Here is an 8,327-nt window from a genome sequence, read left to right on the forward strand (position 1 = left end):
CATGACGACAAGGGAAAGCCTGCGTAAAGGTCTGAGCCCAGAGAAAATGCCAGTAAGCAACATGTGCTCTAATTTCGCACGTTAGTCACTGGAGAGGATTACGTCGAGCAGAAAGTGTTTATGCTGCACTTTAAAGCCATAACACTGAACAATGCGTTCCATTCGAACGCAGAAATGGCTAACATTGTTTTGCGTGTCATTCACATTCCCTGCTGTTGCTGATTCGTGCGTTTAGGCAGAACTGAAATGCATGTCGTATAGTCATGGTGGTGCATTGACAGGCGTAATGTTACGCGTTGCATCACCTTTGGCGTTGTTCATGAAAGGAGATTTACATGACCCATGCATTTACATGGTTTCCTTTTATCTTGGTTTTAGACACATTATAGCAGCGCGCTTCCCTTCCTGGACACCTGCTGTAACTTCTGCTGTCAAAACAGAAATGCAAAAAAGCAGCAATGATCATGTTTCTGGGCTGCGCCCAACATGCACTGCGTGTTTTTGGCTTTGCAGCAACTCGTCCAGCAGAGCATGTTCACGGATCTCTGGCCTGCTGCCAGTTTAGGCTTGGTTTGTTTTTCAACGTATGGGTGAGGTACGTGCCTAACTCTCTTACTTCCTCATGAGTGCCTGCAAAAACAAGTCCCACTCGGTGCCTGCGGCTCCTGAATCGCTTCGCCCGAGAAAATCAGCTTTGTGTGCTGATCGGAAAGACGTTCAGACAGACAGAGAGAGGGGAAAAACTGTGTTGCTGCAATGTTGACATAATTCCCTATTTCATTGTGCAACATAATCGTAATGTTTGCTTTCATTTTGGAAGAGCTTCACCTATGACCTACATGCAGCCAAGCAAAATTATTGGCCAACTCACTTTCGGTCATGCATAAATGTAGTCTCGCGTAGCAAGACCTTCAGACTTTAGCCAATGGTCCGTGGGCTTGAGACTAGCATAAATTAACCTAAAAAAAACTAAAATTTGGAAAGGCAGAACCACGTGGTCTTCGCTAAGGGACTTTCCATAATTTTGCCAGCCGTCATGAATCACATGCTCTTGGCACGCATGAATCAGGCTTTGAGGCTGAACGAAGTCCAGCACGGATGAATAATCCACCAGCGTGGATATTCCAGACACACTCGGCTCCCAAGTGCACTACTGATTAAATCAGTAAAAACTCCCTAAGAACTGCTGGGAAGTCAGAAGCTCATTCCAGCGGTTGTTTTTTTTTTTTTGCATTTGAGGTTATGGAAGAGTTAAAGGGATGCAGTGGCGCGTGATGTTGCGTTGGCAGGCGCACTGGAATGTGAGGGTTTTAATATCACATTTACTCACAGCCATCAGTAGTGCACTTAAAACGGTTTTGTGCATCCATTGCATTGGATCTCCAGTTGGGTCATTGCTGCTCTGCAGAACTGTATGAACTCTGCAACCTTTAAAAGTCAATAAAAGTTGATTATTTACACAAAATTGGATGCCAGACAGGATAGAAATAAAGAGCACACATTTGCTCAAAGGATGGAAGTTTTGACATTTTGATAACTAATTACAGGATGGAATGTATTAGAGTGACGAACCAACTAATAACTCATGAAATCCACTGCAAATACTTACTGTTGTTTGCTCCTGGAGAATGATTTCATTGTCTTTTGGATATTACCAGACTTTTGGATATTATAAGACTAACAGGATGGAAAGTGATATTGACAACATAGAAAAACTATAAAATGATTAGAAAGTGATTAATATTCTGTTTGATCAAATGTTTCTATCTTTAAAGCTTGAGAGTTCAACATTTTATCCAAAATATTAAGACATGTATGTTGGGGACATGGAAAGTCGGATACCCATTTGATCTTTCTGTCAGAGAATGAAATATGTGATATGGTTGGTTTACTTTAATAATTGAACGTCTTAATTACATATATATATATATTCCTCGTTTCAGATATATTTTCCCATATTTGGATTGGATTTTTGGTTACCATTGTATTGGATCTGTAATTGGGTTATTACTGATCTGCAGAACCTTATGAACTCTACAACCTTTAACAAATAAATAAAACTTGATTATTTACACAAAAGTGGATGCCAGACAGGATAGAAATAGAGAGCTAAAGTTGCTCTCTGGATTGATAGATTAAATGAGGATGGAAGTTCTTTATCTTATTTTTTAACCATGTTTTGACATTTTGATATTATAAAACCAATTTCAAACATGATGTAATATATTAGACTGACAACACAAATAATACAACAAAATAACTCCATTGTAAAAAGGTTCAATGGGACATATTTTTTCAGTCATCTCAATGGTAAAAAGTGTCCCAATTTACCTGAATTCGCCTTAGGTACTGTTGTTTGTGAGGTTATTTCCCCCACAGGGTTACTTGAGAATGATTTCATTGCTGTATGGATATTATCAAAGACTAACAGGATGGAAAGAGATACTGACAACACAGAAAAGCTATAAAATGTTTCATATTCTGTTTGATCAAAGATTTCCGTCCTTAAAATGTGCGAGTTCAAAATTTTATCCAAAATACTAACACATGTATGATTGGAAAATTAAACTGCATAGCAGGAAACCCACTCAATCTTTCTGTCAAGAGAGTAAAATATGTGACCCTGGAGCACAAAAGCAGTCTTAAGTCGCTGGGGTATATTTGTAGCAATAGCCAACAATACATTGTATGGGTCAAAATTATACATTTTTCCTTTATGCCAAAAATCATTAGGATATTAAGTAAAAATCATGCTCCATGAAGATATTTTGTAAATTTCCTACCGTAAATATATCAAAACGTAATTTTTTATTAGTAATATGCATTGCTAAGAACTTAATTTGAACAACTTTAAAGATGATTTTCTCAATATTTAGATTTTTTTGCACCCTCAGATTCCAGATTTTCAAATATTGTCCTATCCTAACAAACCATACATCAATGGAAAGCTTATTTATTCAGTATAAATCTCATTTCAAAAAATGACCCTTATGACTGGTTTTGTGGTCCAGGGTCACAGATGTAATATAATTCGTTTACATACTAATCTAACGTTTTAATTACATTTCTATTCGTCTCGTAGCAAGGCGGACGAACCTCCGTCGTCAATACACACTTTTTGATACGTTTCCCCGCTTTTGTCGATGTTTTGATCGCTTCTCCTCGCCGTCAAACGACGCCTGCAAACACACGCTCTGGTCGAGGAGGGAGCGCGGCGCGCATGCGCAGAGCGGGTCTTCGAAGAATCAAGTAAATAGAAGCGGCGCGGTGACGTCACCGCTCCCACACCGAGAGCTCGCGGACGCGTTGTGGAGTGCACACACTGCCACGAACTTCGGAGCGTAAGTTCGCCGTTTTTCTCGGTGGGAAACTACGACGAGATTTATCTTTTTTCTCCCCCTCATCAGAACGCGCAACATTCGGAGAATCTAGTTGCATATTTTGTCCCCCGTTTCCAGCAGCATGTCGTCCGCGGCGGTCGCTGCCTCGCGCAGGCAGTCGTGTTATTTGTGCGATCTGCCCCGCATGCCGTGGGCGATGATCTGGGATTTTACCGAGCCCGTGTGCCGCGGATGCGTCAACTACGAAGGAGCCGACCGCGTCGAGTTTGTGATCGAAACCGCGAGGCAGCTGAAACGCGCGCACGGGTTCCAGGAGGGCAGATCACCGGGAACGGTGGGCAAACAAGGGAAGGACATGCAGAACATGAACCACACGGAACCGGGCTCGCGTGCTCCGCAGCCGCTGGATCGCTACCCGCTCGCGTCGGAAAGACCCCCCAGACTGGGTCCGGAGTACCAGGGGGGGCGACAAGCGAACGGGATCCCGGTGCCGAACGGGTTTCCAAAGCCCGACGAGCCTCCGGAGCTGAACCGCTTTAAAATAAAGTGAAGCATCAGAAAATATGTATAGCCTAGATTTATGCATCATCTGAAAGCGGAATAAATAAGCTTTCCATTGATGTATGGTTTGTTAGGATATGACAATATTTGAAAATCTGGAATCTGAGGGTGCAAAAAAATCTAAATATTGAGAAAATCATCTTTAAAGTTGTTCAAATGAAGTTCTTAGCAATGCATATTACTAATCAAAAATTAAGTTTTGATATATTTACGATAGGAAAATTTACTAAATATCTTAATGGAACATGATCTTTACTTAATATCCTAATGATTTTTGGCATAAAAGAAAAATGGATAATTTTGACCCATACAATGTATTGTTGGCTATTGCTACAAATATATACCTGTGCTGCTTATGACTGCTTTTGTGCTCCAGGCTCACATAGGCTATATAAGTATTATCTGATGCTTCACTTTATTTTAAAGACTACATCCGTGCGTCTAAAATTGTTTTTTTATATACATAACCAGTCAACATTTAGAGTTACCTGCTAAACAAAAACTACTGTGAAGCATATTTTATTAGATTGTATTTTTTAAAATGTAAATAGACAATTGTTTTATTCAACGGTGTGTTTAACTGATTTATTTAACAATGTAACACCTAACTGTATTTTAGAATGTTGGACTATTGTAGATTTGAAATGTCTTTTATAACTTTGTTAATTGTATACCTTGTGTAATTTATTCTGAGGTTGCCATGAAAATAGCCTTGATGCTGGCATGGCGTTAAAAAGTGAATAAATAAATAAAAATAAATCAACATTTAGAGTAGTTTAAACCATCCGAGCATGCTTTTGAACTTTAGATTTTGTCTCCACATTCTTATTTTTAACTGTTCAATCTTTAAAATAATGCTGTAAGACGTATTTATATGTGCATTCAGCTTTTAAAACATCAAAACATAATTTTAAACTCTAGATTTTGTGTCCACATTTGTATTTTTTTTAACTGGATTTATTATTTAGATTAATTTGAGATGTCAAAGCATGCTGGAGGAGATCAAACATGTTTGATATTTTCAGCAGATTTTAGAACACGTATTGTTTTCATTTGTCAATCGTCTCCTAGCAACAAGGAGTCGATTGATGAACTCGCGTTTCTGCGCGAGTTTGTTGTGATCGGAACAACTTCAAAGTAGGGCTGTCAAAATGGCTGAAAAACTAAATTCGAATTTTGTACTTAAATATGATCAAAATTCGAATTATACTAGAATTTAAAATGCATAATTTCAGTTAGGGTGAAGAAAAGCTTTTGGCTTCTTTCCTGAGGCCACAAGAGGGCGCATCATTCAAAGCATAAAATAACATGACTATCTGCGAAAAAAAGTGCATAATGTTTAAAATAATGTTTATAAACCAATTATAATTAAGTTGCTTCAATGACACTTACATCGTCATCGCATCTCGTGCGCCGCTGATAAGGCTGCCTCCTTAACGCACACCTAAAATTCGAATGCAACGTTTTTGCATTCGAATGTAGATTTGTATTTTAAATTCGACTAATATTTTAAATTCGAATTTTTTTTTGACGGCCCTACTTCAAAGTGTGCTAGTGTATCATCCTCAGTCGCGTAGTGTATGATGGCTAGTTTTCCTCTGTCACTATTTACAAAGTCGGTAAGTGTATCATGCCAAGTGTTTTAAAAATCTGTTCAGATTTTAAAAGTCGTGTAGTGTATTCCAGCCTTGAAGAATAAGTCCACTTCCAGAATAAAAATTTCACCCCCATGTCATCCAAGATGTTCGTATCTTTCTTTCTTCAGTCGCAAAGAATTTAAGTTTTTTTGAGGAAAACATTCCAGGATTTTTCTCCATATAGTGGACTTCAGTGGTGTCCAGCGGATTGAAGGTTAAAAACGCAGTTTCAGTGCAGCTTCAAAGAGCTCTACACGATCCCAGCCGAGGAATAAGGGCCTTATCTAGTGAAACGATCGGTCATTTTCTGAAAAAAATTCATATTTATCCACTTTTTAACCACAAATGCTCGGCTTGTTCTAGCTCTGCGATGCGCGTCTTCACACATTACGTAATCATGTTGGAAAGGTCACGCGCGGTCAGTTCTTCATCTTTGTACTTCGTTTAAAAACTCCATCTCTTTTTCTCCTCCAACTTTAAAATCATCCGACATCGTTGTTTTACCTTTTTTGTAAAAGGCATTTGACTTTCTTTGCATGTTTGCTTTGTAAACACTGGATCGGTACTTCCGCCTACGTCACGCGTGACCTTTCATTTGTGGTTAAAAAGTGTATAAATATAAACTTTTTCTAAGAAAATGACCAATCGTTTCGCTAGATAAGGCCTTTATTCTTCTGCTGGGATTGTGTTTGAAACTACATTTTGGACCTTGAAATCGTTGGCCACCATTGAAGTCCACTATATGGAGAAAAATCCTGGAATGTTTTCCTCAAAAAACGTAATTTCTTTGTGACTGAAGAAAGAAAGATACGAACATCTTGGATGACATGAGGGTTGTCCCCGTATACAAACCATTATAATACACCATTATATTACAATGGACATGTACTTAAAATAATTGTGTAAGTAGTAAAACAATATAAACGCAAAAAAAGCTCCCCTCCCTTGCCTCACAGTGGTTTGGTCCACTGCCTGCTTTCCCCCTTTACCTCACCGACACACACACACACACACACACACACTCACACACACACACTCACACAAGTCTGGCGGAAAGAGCAAAGTAAGTAGGCTGTCAAGGCTACTTTATTCACTTTAAACATCGGATGAAGTCATTCTTTCTCTTTAATACAGATGATGCTGGATCATTAATAAATTAGTCATGACAAAATCATGATATCCGATGTATTTTTCTATGAGCGATTATAAGGTTACCTAGCTTAGCTTGTTTAATACCGTAGCTTGTTGGATAGTAAGTCACCCACTACAACGAGCACGGCGATAAGCCTGTGTCTGAACCGATATTAGGCTAATATTGCAGACCTACCGATGTGTTGGGTTTTGCTCAATATGATGGCAGATCAGTGGGCTTGCTGCGGCTGAATATCTAACGTTAAATACGACACGTCCTCAGTCCCAGACGAAACCTAAAATACTATGTGGAGGACGCAAAATAATTTAATAATTATAATATGACCGCGTGGTGAACCTATGAACAGAACTCATATTTAAACACGGTCTTCATGCTATGTTCACATATCTATCCTTACAAGTACATTTTTGGCTGTATTATTTGTGTCCCCTTCAAAAATTGCTCTTGAGAAATTTTATGTTTATTGTCCCCCCCTACTGTTAGATGAAATGTACGCCCTTGCATGGGGGCGAGCAAATTATCAGGAAATTTTTACTATGAAAGTGAACTTATCTTTTAAGTGTTTATTGCTCTCTCTCCCTGCAGATCGTGGTAAGCACTCTCGGGGCCTTAAAAGGAAACCCTCTCCTGAGCCGGACGGGGAAAGCAGCGCCGCCAAGCTAAACGGCGAGAATCAGCCGTGGTTGCCGTCTCCGTCCGAGGTGCTCAAGATGCCCTTGGGATTCGCCGCCGCTCCTCCCTCCACGATCTCCCCGCATTCGCGCAGTACACTGCCAGAGGCGTCCACCGCCGCGCAAAACGGCCAGTCGCCGATGGCCGCGCTAATTTTGGCCGCGGACAACGCTGGTACCGGCTCGCCTAAAGACACCGGAAACCAGGTGCACTCCACGACCGCGGGACGCCGGAACAGCGGAAGCCCACAGTCGCCCTCAGCTGGACAAAGGCGGCTCACGCTGGGAACGTCGGCGACCGTGCACATCCCAGGCATGGACCCGCAGGCCGGGCATCCGCAGAGCATTCCCGATTCCTCGGTGCCGCCCGGAAGCGTGCCGTTGTGCTGCACCCTGTGCCACGAGCGCCTCGAGGACACACATTTCGTCCAGTGCCCATCGGTGCCGTCGCACAAGTTCTGTTTCCCGTGTTCCCGCGAGAGCATCAAACAGCAGGGGGCGATGGGAGAGGTTTACTGCCCAAGTGGCGAGAAATGCCCGCTTGTCGGATCCAACGTACCCTGGGCGTTCATGCAGGGTGAAATAGCCACCATATTGGCTGGGGACGTAAAGGTTAAAAAGGAGCGGGACCCTTGATTTTTCTTTTTTTTTTTTGGCGCATAATATCCCCCAGGTTAAAAAAAGTACACTTCCACAATGTACTTGTGAAACGATTAATCACGATTAATCGCATCCAAAATGAAGGTTTTTGTTGACATACTATATGTGTGTTTACTGTGTATGTTTGTTATGTATATATAAATACAAACAAACACATGCATGTATATATTTAAGAAAAATATGTTATGTTTATATATTAAATAAATATATTTATATATAATATAAGAATATGAATATATAATATTTTCAAAATATATACTTTATGTGTGTGTACTCTATATATACAAAATAAATATACACAGTA

At 40.3% G+C, this 8,327-nt stretch overlaps 1 pseudogene; it reads left to right on the plus strand.

The window, feature by feature from the left end:
* Positions 1-3,143: 3,143 nt before the first annotated feature.
* LOC107661163 (interferon regulatory factor 2-binding protein 2-B pseudogene) lies at positions 3,144-8,055 on the plus strand (annotated as a pseudogene).
* Positions 8,056-8,327: the final 272 nt, after the last annotated feature.

The sequence above is a fragment of the Sinocyclocheilus anshuiensis genome, unplaced genomic scaffold (assembly GCF_001515605.1).
Source record: "Sinocyclocheilus anshuiensis isolate Anshui unplaced genomic scaffold, SAMN03320099.WGS_v1.1 scaffold2737, whole genome shotgun sequence".
Taxonomy (NCBI): Eukaryota; Metazoa; Chordata; class Actinopteri; order Cypriniformes; family Cyprinidae; genus Sinocyclocheilus; species Sinocyclocheilus anshuiensis.